The sequence below is a fragment of the Manis javanica genome, chromosome 1 (assembly GCF_040802235.1).
Source record: "Manis javanica isolate MJ-LG chromosome 1, MJ_LKY, whole genome shotgun sequence".
NCBI lineage: Eukaryota > Metazoa > Chordata > Mammalia > Pholidota > Manidae > Manis > Manis javanica.
In genome coordinates, this window is record NC_133156.1 from 231576809 (window position 1) to 231592685 (window position 15877).

Consider the following 15877-nt stretch of genomic DNA (forward strand, 5'->3'; position numbering starts at 1 on the left):
CATTGCAAACTGTGAAATGGACAACATGGGGAAACTGAGGCTCAGAGAGTAAAGTAGTATACTCAGAGTCCCAGAGATAGGGTGAGACAGAGACTTGACTTGAATCCAGTTCTTTGGATTCCAAAGGCAGCAAGAAGTGGTTCATCGAGTGGCTCCTCAGGAGTGGAGGGCACAGGAGGAGAAAGGCAATGCCATCTGCTGTACTAATTTAAAGATAAGAAGTCAGATTTCAGCTTGATTTAAGAAAACTGCATATGAGGAAACTGGAAAGGGCTTTGGAAGACACTCATTAAAAAAGAATTTTTTAAAATATATGTGTTGAACACCTGAAGAAATGACTACTGCTCAGAGATTCTGTGGCAGGCACTACACATGTTGTGAATCCCGAGATTCATTACAGTCAGGATGGAAGCAGCTCATATTTTAGTGCAGTGGGGTCCTTGTTTGAACACCCTTTAGTATAAAAAGGTTTTCAGTGTACTCCTAATATATGTATTTTATTAATTATAAATTGTGTATGTGGTATACTGAGAATGTATTGTGTCCACTATCAAACAAAATAAACATAATAAAAATGTAAGTTTAAAAGGACAAGATAAAAGGTAAATATACATAAATGTTCTAGTATTTTCTTCTTGTCCTCCTGTGAGGTGAGGGGAATGGGTTAGGAAAGATGTGAGGAAGAGATGACCCCTGTGTGCTCACTGTTCCAGGTCAGAAAGGCAGCATGGCATTGAGGAAAGAGTTAAGAGGCAGAGGATAAGGGTTGGAGTCTCTCCTGTCCAGTTTAGGAGGGTTGTGGCCCTGCACGATTCACTCCCCCATTAAAGTGTTGTTTTCTCATCTGTATAACCGAGGACACGGGACCTGCCCCAAGGGGTTGTTGGAAAGTGATATGAACAGGCTCTGTTCAGGTGCTTTATTGACTGTAAGGTGCTCTGCGGGGGCTGCCTTCTTACTTTCAGAGATGCAGTTCCTGCCCACTGGCCATCTGTGCCACATACTGTGGAAAGGGGGAATGTTCCTGAAGCTAGTGAGCCCAACCAGAAGCAAATGCTCAAAAGCAGAAGGCATGTCTGACCCCAAATGTCCATCAACTGATGAATGAATAAATGAAAGCTGGTACATCCATACAATGGGATATTATCAAGCCATAAAAATGAATGACATTCTGATGCTACTACGTGGATGGACCTTGAGAACATGATGCCAAGTGAAAGAAGACACTCTCAGGAGGCCACATACTGTGTGACTGTGTTCACAGGAAACATCCAGAATAGGCAAATCCACAGAGATGGAAAGCAGGTCAGTGGTTGGCAGGCCTTGGGGAGAGGAGAGAATGGGGTGTGACTCCTTAATGGTTATGAGGTTTCCTTTTGAGGTGATAAAATGTTCTGAAACTAGATAATGGTGATGGTTGCATGACACACGAATGTGCAGAATGCCTTTATGTGATGTGTGTGCCCATTATTACATGTATGCTATGCTGTGTTACATGTGTGAGCCATACACACACACAGAAATGTCTGGGCACTTGCTGTGTGTGGTGAGGTGAGGACATACATGCTCCTGCTCTTAAGGGACGTGTAGACCTGATGAATGGAATGGTCAATGCCCAAAGTAAATGCATTCAAAGAATGGGTGAGTTTATAGAAAAACCCATGAGAGCTGTTTTAGCTCAAATTGCTAGAGCCAAAGGCCATCAGCTGCAAGGCTTCAACAACAGACATTTATTCCTCACAGCTGTGGGGGTGGGAAGTCCACAATCAGGGTGCCAGCATGGCTGGGTGCTTGGTGAGGGCCCTTTTCTTGGTTTACAGGCAGCCCTCTTCTTGCGGTGTCCTCAGATGACAGAAAGGGAGTGAGCTGACTCCGGCCTCTTCGCATAAGGGCACTAATCCCCTTCAGGAGGGCTCCACCCTCGTGTCCTAATTACCTCCCAAAGGCCCCACCTCCTAATACCATCAGATAGGGGATCAGAATTTAAACATGAATTTCAGGGGGACACAAACATTCAGTTCACAACAAGAGCTCAAAGGAGACAGGGGTCAGTTTTGCCTGGTGAAATTTGCCCAACAAACTGGGCACTGAGCAAGGCTCTGGGAATGTTGACCTGGGAATGTTGGGCAGGAAAGGGGTTTTAGAGTAGGTGGGGCTTGAATGGGTCCCTGGAAGAGGGGAGGGATCTGAGCAGGCACAGGGTAGGCAGTGTGGCTGGGAGGGTGGGAAGCTGCTTAAGCACTGCAACAGAGAAAACCTGGTATCTGGCCAGCCTGAGGACTTGATGTGCCTCGCATGGGCTCTGGGCAGGGATGCTGGTGGGCAGAGGAGGTGGAAGCCTTTGATGATGAGACTCTGGCGCCTCCTTTCCCGACAGGCCGTCCTGGGTCCCGTCCTCCATGTGATGCAGCCTGAACAGCGAAAGGAGGAGCACAGGGACCCATGCAATCTTCTCCTAAAGCATCTCTGAGCTACCCCAGCTGTCGGTTCTGAGGGAGAAGCTTGGTGGCGGAGTAATCAATAAGCCAGATAAGGCCTGTGCAACAGGGAGTTTAAAGGAGGTAATTAAACAAACTTCTCATGCAAGCACCCTTACAGGGATTAATTGAGATTTAAATAATTAAGCCTCCCTGGGTAGGTTAGAAGAGAAATACAAATGAAGAACAGCTCTGCTGATGGTACTGAGGCTGAAGGCGGCTGGGGGAAAGGCAGTGCATGTGAGAGGCCCATGCCTGGGGGCCCCGGACCCACCCAGCTCCTGCTCAAATGCCTGGCTCTGTGCTGAGGACTGGGCTTGCCCACCTTCCCCGGCCCTTGTCTGCGGCCTCTCTCAGTCTGAGCTCCTGCTGACTCCAACAGTCCCACCCAGTCGGCCTCTTCACTACCTGCGCACTGGATTCCTGCTGGGTCTCTTGCCCAGGCACCTGCTCTGGGCTCTTAGCAGCCGTGCTAGAATTTAACTTCCCGAAAACAGCCCAGGTGGCATCTCTGAGCTTTGCCTCCCTGTGGACTCAAAGCTCTCTCTGCGGTAGCTTGTTTGTGGCTTTTTTTCCCGCTCTCTCTTAGACCTCCCACTCTCATAAAACTGAGCTCCCAGATTCCACATTTCCCCTCCAGCTCCCGGGCCCGGTTCCTTACCCATAGGGGGCGACTTCTCCCTTCCAGGCCATCTTCTAGTTCCATTGTATCTCCCCCACGAGGCACTCCAGATTTCCCTCAACCAAAATTGATCGTGTTCTACTTCATACAATGACTATCTGTGTATGTGTTGGGGGAGGTCATCAAGAGGATGTGACCCCCATTCCCCCACCCCGTTAATCCTCTGGCTGGATCTTCTGGGCTATCGGAGGCTCCTTGCCCTCCCCCCCCCCACCTCATCCCTGAAACAGAGATTCTGTTCGCCCACCTTTCCCATAGCTGGAGCTGGTTGGGGTACGTAGACTTGAGAGCGCGAGTGTGTTGAGACCACGTGGATGGTACACAGGTCTGCCCCCCGTTACGGCCTCTGAATTGTTCAGAATCTCCTTGTCTTGCGTGTGCTACAGACAAGCCTCTATATAAGTTCCCCTGCTAATTAAACCTGCCGCCCACCCACCTGGGGTGGCTGCCGCTTTCTCCCATCTCTCCCCGCCTCTGCGCACAGGGCTGGTTTGGGGTTTCAGCGGGGGACTCCCCAGGTTTGGAACCCACAGTGTGTCTCATCTCTTCTCAGCTTCCCAGCCTCTTGGATGAGAGCCTGCCTGCTCAGACGTCCTGAACCGTGAGTGTCCTGTGGTCGGCGTACGGGGAAGGAACAGAGCGCAGCCCCTCAGCCCCAGCCCCGGGAGTAAATGTGCTGTGGGATTTGCCCTGTCTCGGGGCTCAGAAGGGCGTTGGAGGGCATCTACTTCCTACCATACAACCATCACAGCACGTCCTGGGGAGCCAAACACAACAATATTTTGGTACAATTAAAGATAATACTTAGCTTCAGTTAAGTCCAGCACGGGTTTTGAACAAATAAGTTGAGAAAAACTCTGTTTTCTGAGCTTTTTTGATATTGGAACTGAGGCTAAGGGATTGTGGGCCTGTTTTCCCTTAGGAATGCCCTTTGATGCTCTGCAGGGGTGCTGCTGGAAGGGAGAAAAAGCTGGTTTATGCACTTTTCCAGGCAGACGGGAGAGTAATGCAAACTTGGCTTGTATCATATAGATCTGTCTGTTAAGTATAGCGGGTTTAGCCGAATGGGGAACTGCAGCTGTAGAGGTTTCTGGGCAGCCTTAGTGGCCTCAGGAATCCTGTAATCACCAAACTTTGCTAGCGTATGCACATTGGTGCGGAGGGGCGGTGACCCGATGCCACAGGCTGTTGCATGGCTGCAGCTCCAGCACGTGACTCAACATGGTCTTAGGGGGACCACATCTTCCGACTTTGGGGCAGTTCCCCTTCAGCACCACATTTACGGTGTCCCATCTCCTTTGTCTGATAATCCAGCCATCGCACTTTAAAGAGCAAGCCATCTGGAAAGGTTAGATAAAAGGGTAGGTGCAGGTGATTAAAGGAAGAAATACAAGTCCCTGGGTGAGGTGGTAGCAATGTCGATGGGCATCTTAAAAGAAAAACAGCCTTAATATGCAGGAATCCTTGCTGGACCCAGGTAACCTGGATACCACCTCTCAAAGAAAATATAGATCTGTTTCCTAGCTGGGCCTCAGCAGCTTTCAAGTCACAGCTTCTTGGATTTATTGCAGGTCATTAACTGCTGTGCTCCTACACAGGGAGGAAGTGAGAGGATGAAAGCAGCAGCCGGAGCTGTTGAGAAATAATTTGAGAAATAATTTGGCCATCTTTGTTGCTGGGAGTGTGCTGTTAAACCATTATCACCTGTTAATTCTTGGGGTAATTTTGAGGAGGAAAATTATCCAAGGGGCAGGGATATTTTAATTAGTTCTGTAGAGTTGGTCAGATTTCAAGTGGCTAAGAGTTTGAGATGCATTTCTTAAGGAAGTCAGGACCTGCTATGTAGTTTGTGGTCCAATGCAAAATGAAAATCTCTAGTCAAATGCACTACTTCAAAAATTAGTACGTTTCAAGATGGTGTAATTGCAGAGTACTAAACCAAGGGTCCTTTCTGAGCCCACAGCCCTGTGTGAGTGCATGTGTCTCACGCCCGGGAAGCCAGCCCTGCCCCAGTGCCTTCTGAGATGTTAGAGGGAGTATTGTGTAGTGGAAAACCCTGTCTTTGAGCCAGGCAAGTCTGTGATCAATTCTCAGCTTTGCATTTTACTGCTTGTTTGAACTTGGCAGAGAGGCAGGAGCCTCTATTTTCTCTTTTGTAACTCGGAGCTAGCGATACCAGTCCTACGTGATAGGGTAATGGTGGAGTTTGTGGCATGCCTGTGGAAACCCAGGAGATCTGAGGTCTGCAGCAAGGCTACCGGTGCCCGGCCGTATCCTATCGCTGTCCTTTCTCAGTACTGACCAGCTAACTCCCACTGGCACATGCCTTTCTAGGCTGGAGGATTTCCTTTTGCTGCTGCCAGAGAATTTATCACCACCACCCTTTGTCACCATGCATGAACCATGCATTTCAGTGCCTCAGCTCCCTGGCTCCTTCGGTGGGGTAGCTCTGAGTTGTGTCTTTCTCGGGCTCCCAGAGTTCCCCCAGAGATCACGCACTACTCCCCTCAGAGAGAGCTGGCGGGATGACACAGCCCTATGTGGCCACCTTCCCCCACTCCTCTGTCCTTCACCTAGTGTCAGGGTCTGCTTTGGGAGGAGCCCTTCTTAGTGAAAGCAATGGAGAAGATGCTAGAAAGCAGGAAACAGGGGTGGTGGTCCCATTGGCCCCCTAGCTGAATCAGTGTTAGAAGGTTTCTATCTGATCTGACATAATAACCAAAGGGGAAAATGAGAAGACGCAGTCCAACAGTCAGGATGGCTCCATGCTCGGGGCCAGACCCCCAGGCTGCCTCAGCGGGGTGCTGGCTCTGCACGGGTCCTGAGGGAAGTCCCTGGGGAAGCGCTTCTGCCACACAAGTATTGAGCTGGAGCCGGCGGCAGGAGCCTCATCACCCAGATGGCATTCTTAACTGCTTTCAGCCAGAGAGAAGGCACTTGGGTCTCGTCATTCCACTGTAGGAACCACTGGAGAGCCCAGAACTTCCCTTATCCTGGCCTTGGCCTCAGCAGGCTCAGGCCAAGGGGCTTCTGGAGACCCTGGCTCAGAAGCGGGGCCTCTCTGCACCTTTGGTGGGGAGCCATTCTTTAGGCATTTCAGTGTTTATAGATATTTGAGGGTTTTACATTTGTCTTCAGATTCTTTTAAATCTCTGCTTCATTTACTCAGTCTTATTCGCTTATTGTTTGCTGTGTTCTTAGGATCATTTTGGAAAGCTCTGTTTTTCTTTCTTGGTCCTCTGGTTTCCTTAGGTACCATTTCCAGTCCTGCTCCTCTTTTCTCTCCTCCTTTTTCTTTCCCCACCTCCAGGGGCCTGGGCGGAGGAGCCCCCATCCCCACCCCCCCACGGTCTTAAGCATTGCTTTGGCCGGCTGATGAGGCCTGTGGACCCCCTGCTCAAAGGAATGTTTCTTAACAAAAAATAAAACACACAGGATTATAAAAAAGTGAAAGATACGTAATGTTTTATTATGTTGATATATATACTTTTAAGCCTCCAATTTGTGACTCGGTACTATATGCATTCTGTTACCTTTATTAACATGATCTGGTATAGATATAATGACTTTCATAGGTTTGAAGTAGCAATGGGCATAACATTTTGATGTATCTGGAACAACTGTAGCATATAAAAGTATCTGCAGATATGTTGGTGACAAAGTTATAGTACCATTTATGCTGCGGGGTCTGTTGCCTTCACCGTGAAAACAAATGCTAAATTTCTGTGAGAGATGAATGAAAATGAAGATGTGATATTTCCCCCCATTCCTGTTCTTGGAATGCCTTCATTGTATCCTCAGATCCTTGTTAAAAATGTTTGTCCTGGAGTTTGAAGTGCACGCCGAGCCTTCCGCTGCCTTCCCACCTTTGCTGACAGTGCTGAGGGAATATCGTCTCTCTCCCTCCTCTGTAGTGGAGCTGTGGCCAATCTGCATGCATTACAGGGCCGGCCCCACTACCATCACCTGGGCTTACAGCCGGGCTGTTCTTGGTCATGGAAATAGCAGTGGGCCTCAGGTGCCAGCTATAGAAAAGATCTAAGCATGTTGGCTTAAATGCACTGAGAGATGAGAGATATATTGTGCCTGTTCTTTAGGACATCACACCAGGCCACTGTCCCAGATGCAATTCCACTAAAAACAGAGAGTGCCCACAGGAAGATACTCCTCTCACACTGGTTCACATATGGGCTGACTGGAAATCCACCCATGATTTTATCTCATCCCCTTTTGGCTTTCTTTCAAGACAGAAGATGAGTTAGATATTGAGCAAAATCATTGGCTGAAACATACATGTCCTAAAGCCAAAAAAGAATGAGTGAAACATAGATGTCCTCAAAGCCAAAAAAGAATAAAAGAGGTTGAGAGAAGCTGTGAAGAGGCCATTGGAGAGTGACAAAAGGCATCCTCCTGGGGAAAAGGTCACACGCAGAAAAAATGCTCAGTCCCAGAGATGCCAGAGTGGAGATAGAGCCTCACCTTAGCAGCCTGAGGGGAGGAAGGAAGCTGGGGCAGCCCGTGCCCCTTGCGGGCGACTTTTGGCCACTTGGTTACACACCTTCCCCCCCAGCACCCCTGCTTCCTTCTCTTTCCCTGGTTTCTGCCTTTTTCTGGGCAGTGCGCAGGGAGGGTAGAGTGCCACAGGGGAGTGAGTCAGGGTGCCGGCCCTTGGGGAGGGTGATGCAGAGGGAACGCTTTGCTGTCAAACCCTTAGTTCTCCACCTCAAGTCTGCAGAGTCTCCAGGAGCCACACCCCTCATGGGCCTCACTGCCCTTAGCTGAACAGTGACAACGCAGCTCCGAATGTCGTGTGAGCATCAGCCTTTCTTGTCCCTCCGATACACCCGGGAAGGACACGGCTCTGGAGTGGCACAGGCACGAGTACATTTCTCTCTCTGAACATCAGTTTCTTTGGCTGTAAAGTGGGGGTAAAAATATCCACATTACAGGTGGGTTGTGGGGATTAAATGCGAAGGAGTGTGTGCCCACCAACACCCTGGCGTGGACCAGGCACTCAATCAGTAAAATGGAAGAAGAAACATGTTGGTTGTTAACCTCTGCTCAGCTGCCGTGATTTCCCTGGTGTAAAGCTGATGTGTTCAGATTTTAAGAGGCACTGAGTTGGGGTCATTTGGGGAATTCTGTCCTCCCACGTTTCCCCACATTTGTTTTTAAGCATTTTTGGTCATCAGAACCTCTGGAAGCAGCTGTGCCCCATGCTCTTCCCCATGGTGACTGGTAGAGGAGGAGACTGGTGGGCTTGGGAATCACAGATGCCCTGCCTTCCTGTCTCAGCTCCAACACTTCCTGGCCAGTGATCTTCTGTTAGTTTTCTCATCTACGAAAGGGGCAGTGATTCCTGTTTGCAGAGGGGTGTGGATGAATGGTGGAAGGTTATGAAGCACCCAGGACCCGGCAAGGGCTCAGTTTGGCGGCTACTGAGGGTTCTGCGGAGGGCGTCTGTGAGGGCAGCCCGTGTTTGCGAGCAGGGCCCCTCTGTTCCCTGCGTCCCAGCCCTTACCACAGCCAAATGCACTTATTTTCAGAGTGACCAGATACCATATAGAAATGGATTCCTAAAATCCCAGTAGTTTTTACTATTGATATTACTATTATTTGTATTACCAATAATACTGTAGCATAGTGGGTAAGATAATGACTTTTAAAGTGAATTTGAGTAACAGCTCTGATACTAGCTTTGAGCCTGGAGACAAATTATTTAACCTAGGTTTTGGGTTCCTCATCTGTAAAACAGTCTTTTTCCAGAGGATTATCATGGGCAAGAATGGAGATAGTGCCCGTGGAGTATTTAAGCTGAGTCGCTCATCTAAGTGCCTAATACTTGTCAGCTGTCTCATACTTATCATATTCTTGTGGATTTCTAAGAACCCAACCATAGTGTAGGACATTACTTTGGGGTGAAAATGCATTCTTGCTTGCCTACCTTCCACAGAGGGTAGTACTGGAGCCTTGTCCTGGGCTCTCAAACTTCATCCACCGGAATGCCCCAGGGCCCAGCTGTACACCTGTGCCCCGTGGCTGGTGGAAGCCTGCACTTAACCTTCAGCATAAACAAGCAGGACAAGGAGGAACCTCATGGGGCAGGGTTCCCCTCAATTAAAGCTCTTTTTGGCTAATTGCGCTTTCTCTGGATTTGGGCACCCTCCACTCTGCAGGTTGAGTCTGGACCCCAGCAGACTCCCAGGAAAGGGATAATTTTAGGGAAGCTTCACTAGACCCTACATCCTCCTCACACTGTTTAAAGGGGTCCCCGCCTTATCCCAATAAAAAGCCAGTGCTCCAAGGCTGGAGGGCAGGTGCTGTGGCCCTGCAAAAAGAGGGCATACCTGGAGGCAAGTAGAATACAGCAGTTGCCAAGGAAGCTCTCAGGTGCTGCCTATTTAACAAATACAGAACATATACTGTGCCCAGCACTGCTCTATTCTACAAACATTAACGCAGTTAATCCTGAAACCACGGTCTGAAGTGAATACTATTATCATCCCCGTTGACTAAGGTGGAAATGAAGGCCCAGAGAGGTCAGCTAACTGGCTCAAGGTTCAGCAGTGGGTCGGGGCTTAGCTGGGGTCAAAGCCACTCTGCCTATGTTAGTTATTTTAAAGAAAGGGGACCCACAGCTAGCATACCTCACACTTTGTCTATGTTTTCTTGGAACCCTGACTACAAACCGTGGGTACCCCTAGTTCCTCTCAGTTTTAGTTACTGCTGCTTAACAAACCACCCCAGAATGTAGAGCCTGAAAGCAACCGTGTTTGTTATTGCTCAGGATTCTGCGGGTCGGGGCCCCGGGTTGGGCAGGGTGGGGATGGCTCACTCTGTCCTATGTGATGTCTGCCAGGACCAGAGCAACCCAGGCAGCTCCTTCATTGCTGGCGCCTGGGCTGGGGAAGTCTGGACAGCTGGGGTGGCCTGGACACAGTGTCTCTGTGTGGTCCCCATGGCCGCCCGTGCAGAGACTCCAGGTATTCTCTCCAGCGGGGCAGCCAGCCTCCGTGCATGGCACTACAGCACCCCCACCCCCAACCAGATCACAGGAGCAAAGCCGTCAGGTTCTTCAGGGGGCTGGAGCTGGCAGAGCATCTGTCTTGCCACCTTCTGTGGGTTAATCCGAATCACAGTTGCCAGCCCAGACACAACATGGTGTGGCAGGGAGGGCGCCAAACAAGGCTGTGAACTGTATATGGGAGCAGTGGCTCATGGGGTGTCTTTGGAGACCAGCCACCACCTGTCCGTGTCCCTCAGTGATGATGATGGTTGAGAATAAACCTGCAGGCCTGTGTCTCACCTACACGGAGACTTTCTCAACAGTTTCCGCAGTGAACCTCATTGATAAACTCGAGCTGGCCTCCACTGTCCCTAAAATTCCTGATGAATGACTGTCGCAGGCCAGAGAACCAGCAGTAATGGAAGACTTGGTGATCAATAGTCTCTGCCTCGTTCAGGCCCTGCAAGGCCGCCCTGCTCTGCTGGCAGGCGAGACAGGCTTTCTGAGCGTGAGAGCAGTGGCAGCAATGTCTAGGGCAAGTCAGCAACCAACTGCTTCTCTTTTCCTGTTAATAAAGTCCGTTTCTGTTAAGCCCAGAGGGGAGTCTGAGAGCAGAGCTCTGCCATCCTGCTCCTCCTCCCATGCAGCCCGGTCCCGGCTGCTGGAAGGGCTTCCTGGTGCAGAGCAGAATGCCCACAGCCAGCAGTGAAAGGCCTGGTGGCCGAGGGCTCTCCCTTTGTGGGCTGGGGTAGGTGGGGGCCAGGCCAAGGGCGGGCCCCTGGAGGAGAGGCAGCAAGGAGGCAGTGCCCGGTGTGTGTCCCCAGGGCTGTTTCCCATCCTGTGTTCCTGGTGACACCAGGGGGGACAGAAGCTGTGCTCCTACCATGAAAGGCAGCCCCAGCAATGAGTTTAGGAGAAGCCACTCTGCTGCTGTTCTGATAGCATGTCCACGCATCCGCGTACCAAGGCCCGCAGTGAGTGTGTGAGGCTCGCTCGGCTCAGACAAGTACTCCAGGCTTCTTAGGAGATCCTCCTTTTCTTCTCCAGGGAAAGTTTCAAGCCCAGGCTTCTGAGGAGCACACTTTGCAAGGGCTTCCTTAGGGAAGCCAGGGAGGCCCAGCCCAGCCGTCAGATGCAGAGGAAAGAGCTGGGCCCCCAACAGGAGGGAAGTCAAACCGAGGCGCATTCTTACATTGACCTGGAGTTCCCAGGGCTTGGCTTCCTGCCTGCCAGGGCGGCTGGCCTGGTGCTGAGTGCAGAGCCATTCTGAGCAGGTTCCATTGCCCTCGTTTATGCCCAGCTTCTCTCCCCAGACCTCCCAGCTCCATCAGGCTGGGCATAAACCAACCCTGTTTGGCTCCAGACAGCCACATTTAACATGTGATGGCTGACAGATACTGCAGAGGGTCATGACTTCCTGTCCTGGGTCGCATTTGTAGAGCATTGCAGTGAAGATTGAGTCTCGTTCGCATCAGATGGGGAAAAGAAAAATAAAAGCAAAAGAGAAGTGATGAGAGAAAAAGCAAATCACTCAGCTTGTCCTGATCTTCTTTGCTAGAATGTAAGATGAGTCTGAGATACATATTTAATGTGATTTTTTTCTTTTGTAAAAAATTCCAACCTATATATGTATTAAGAAGTTGTAAAAGGCAGCTGGTTTAATTGCATCTTTTAAAGACTCCTGAGCCTTTTTCATCTGCAGATGTGGTGTAATAATCCTGTTACTGCTTATCGACTACTAAGAGGTTCAAATGAAATGGGATGTGGAAGTATTTTGTTAACTGTGAAGTGCTGCACACATGTAGGTTATCAATACCTATTGTCACTGCTGATGCCCTTTGTCATGAACTGAATGTACTACCCCCAAATTCATATTAGAGACCGAATCCCCAGTGTAACTGTGTTTGGAGATAGGGCCTATGAGGAGGTGTGGAGGTTAAAGGATATTGTAAGGGTGGGGCCCTGATCTCAAAGAGCTGCTAACTTTATAAGAAGAGTTAAAACCCCAGAGGTCTCTCTCCCTCTGCGCACTCAGAGGAAGGGCCCTGTGGTGATGCAGAGAGAAGGCGGCTGTCTGCCAGCCCGGAAGAGAGCTGGCACCAGGAGCTGAGCTGGTCAGCACCCTGACCTTGGACTTCCCAGCCTCCGGAACTGTGAGCAGTGGATTTCCATCCCTCAAGCCACCCCTCCTATGGTATTCCGCTGTGGCCCCCCAAGCTGACTTATACCCTCTCAGAAGAAAAGTCCCTTTGAGCCCTTCCTGGCATTGGCACTCCTGGCAGTGAAGAGCAGAACGACCCTTCCAGCGACCTCAGAAAAACCCAAAGGCAGCTGACCCTTTTTAAGGAGAATTGAGCTGACCACACACCACCCTATCCTGCAACTCTCTGGCTTTTACCCTCCCAGCCTTTGGTTGTGAAAACGTGGTTTGTTTTCTAGATGCATGGTGTTACTGTGTAAGAAGATGTTATTAAACTGCTTTTTAAACATCATGAAGGAGTGGAGATTAGACGTTGGCCCTCAACTACCTGCATGTGGATTGTGACTTAGCGCAAGGGCAGCCAGCAGGGTCCCCTCAATGGCTACTTTTATCACTCAGTGAGACCATATACATTTTTTTTTCAGATCTACAAAGTGCTGGGCACTTTAACGTATCCTATTCCACTTAATTAAATGTAATCAAATCATCCCCCACAATACCATTTATGAAGTAAACTTGCCTAAATGATCAAACCTAAGCTCTAGACCCAGCTAGTATGTATTTTAGCCCCTAACTTCTTGGATAAAGTTCCCATGTTACAGGTGCTTTCAGGGATTGAAACCATTTTGCCAAGGTATACCCAGTGGCAGAAGTGGGTTTAGATGCTGGGTGTCTCTGACTCTGGAATGGAATCAAGTGCTTATTCACTAGAGGTCTACTTAGTGGGTATATGTCCTGAGTTTCTGGCAGGGGGCTGGGCATTGGAGTATACGGTTCACTAAGACAGACCCAAATGGGAATATATACTTTCTAATTTAAGAATGTTTCCTTTTCATAGCAGCAGACAATGGATAAATAAAAAGCCATTAGTACTACAACACTTACATTATAGGCCTTGAAAGCATATGCACGCGATTCCTGGCTCCATTCCTCCCAAAGACAGCAACTGCCAACCCTTTGAGCTACTCCTGGTGTTTGTTACCACATTCCTGAATCCCAACATGGTTAACTTCTGGTTGTTTTCCTTTACGTTTTTTAAGGGTAACAGAAATACAGAAAACTATGTGAAACCAATGTGCAGCATATCAAACGATTGGAAGAGGAGCCCCTTGTAACCACCTTTCCTGTCAAGCAGGGGAAGCTGAGGCCCCCCAGAGGCCATGCCCCCACCCTGCCCAAACACTGCTGTGGTCTCGCCCAGACTGTTTGCCACCCTCACTGGACGGCCATCATTTCTTTGCCTTTTTTTCATAGTTTCATCACTCAGATATTTATGTATGCCTTTCTGGTGTGCTTTCGTTATCCTTAGGATGTCATTCTATATTTCTGTTTTTTTCCTAATGACTTTGTATTGCATTTAACCTTGATGCCTTCTAACAATCATGTTTTATGGGAAATTCATTTTCTTGTACTATTAGAAGGTTGGCCTGGTTTGGGAGAGTTTCTCTAATTTATGGCTTGAGAATTCCCTCTTCAATTGTTCTGTGAAAGTACACTTATTACTTTCTAAGCATTTCTGGCTTTGGTCTCCTCTCCCATTCCCATCTGGGTCTTATTCTATTTCCTTTCTCTTTGTTGTCCAGGACCTTCTCAATGTGGGTTCTGTTGCCAGTGGTTTTCCCCAGGGTGGCACTTCTCTGTGGAACAAAAGCTCAGTGAGACTCCCAGGGTCCACTGCTTCATCCTCTGCAGACCATGGGGGGCCCTGCTCTCACTTCCTGGCGGAGGGTGGAAGCCCCCCTCAGTCTGAGCCGCTGCAGCGAGCTTTCTGATGGCCGTGTTGATCCTTTTACAGTTCTCAGGTCCCCACTGCTGTCTTTGCACAGATGCTGACAGCAGGCAAGTCTTGTACCGGAGGTGTGTCTTCATCCCCTCAGTACTAGGGGTTCATGCAGATGCCTTATCTCCTAGTTTTGTTGTAGAGGTCCTATATGGGGTTTTTTGTTTTTTTTTTGGACTCTGTGTTTTTAGAGAAGTGATTTGGAGGGATTTAAAAAACACAGTGATCTCACTACCAGATATGGATATCTTCCCAGAATCCATACTGTATTTCATGGATAGTTCATGGTTTGTCATTTTAAGACATCACCAATCGACGTCTAATTACAGCCGATAGGAACTTAGCCTTCTTACAGTCTAGTACCCACTTGCTTTGCCCCCCTCCATTCTTCCAGTATAGTGATTTCCCAATAAACTATAGTCTCAGTATTTATTACTATGACTGCATTCAAATAATATGTTCGTATCTCTCATACATATTTTTTTTCTCCCCCTGAAAACTATTCTGGGATAATGAATCGTATTTTTGTTTCTTATGGATTTTCCTGCTGCCAACATAATCTATTTCTTCCTTCAAATTCTCTATGTTGGTCCCTGTCTTTCATGCTAGCAGCTTTTCTCAAATTCCCATGTATCTCATGTGATCTGTTCATATTTAAGAGTGGATTTGAAAGTGAGATGTTTTCTCTGTGTGCTGGTGTTGGGGAAAGGGTGGAACCGTTGCTAGCGTGGCTTTCATGGGGCTGCCCTGGCTGTGCGAATGACTACGTCTGCTTTCTCCAGCTGATCACATTCCCCAGAGAAGGACCCTCGAATTTCCTGTCTAGGAACAGAAAGAAAAGGGTCAGAGGTCCACTCTCCAGTATGTAAGTGCTCACCAGTGCCCCTGCTCACAGCCTTTCTCCCCTACACTGGCCAATAGGCTGTCACTTCTCTGGTTCAATTTCTTTTGAACCAATATTGTCTTTGTTCTCGCTGTCCATCTTTGTGCATTTACGTATGATTACGTGTAGTATTCCTGATCAGTGTATTAAATGTTACTAGCGCTTATTTTTATTCATTTTTAAGGAAAAAGTATAAATAGAAGTTCTGGTATTTTCTTCCAATACCCCAATGAGCTGTCTGGAATACCACTCCACTGGGGTTTATGCATCTGGTCCAGAGTCTAATGTCTGGTCGGGAAGCCTTCTTAGAGTGGGGCAGTGGCAGCATCCCTCTCTACACAGACTTCTGCCTTCCTTCCATGCTCTCATCTGCCTTCAGAGGATCTCGTGGCCCCTTGGCCTGGGCTCCCAGGTGGCTTCCTATAGACACTCATCTCTGCAGCTCTTGGGTGCAGCTTGCCTTAGCCTCTCTTCCAGTTCAGCAATTAACTGACCTCTCTTATTTCCAATGTCATTCATCACTAGTCCCTTTGTCTCTGTAGATTCACACATTAAAACTTTTTTTATTGTCATTCTAATGGCCTTTTGAAAGGGAAAGAAATTTAAGCATGTGTGTTCCATTAGCCATAAATACATGTTCACAATTAACATAAACAGAAGACCATTTAACATTTAAACTACTTCAATGTTTTAAAAAGAAAATCCTCATATTCACATAGCACCTGTTATTTCCAAAGCACTCTCAGGCATGGTTCTTCACTAGCGCATCACCCAAGGTGAAAAGCAGAGAGATTATTAGCCCCCGTTATGCACGGCAAGGCGGAGACCTAGAGGGATGACATCCGGCAG

The 15877-nt window shown here is 48.6% G+C and overlaps 1 long non-coding RNA gene across 1 annotated transcript; it reads left to right on the forward strand.

The window, feature by feature from the left end:
- The first annotated feature begins 969 nt into the window (after nucleotides 1-969).
- Nucleotides 970-5123, forward strand: LOC140850403 (uncharacterized). The gene is made up of 3 exons (XR_012133204.1): nucleotides 970-1305; nucleotides 2378-2561; nucleotides 3713-5123. It is a non-coding gene; the product is annotated as an uncharacterized lncRNA (long non-coding RNA).
- Nucleotides 5124-15877: the final 10754 nt, after the last annotated feature.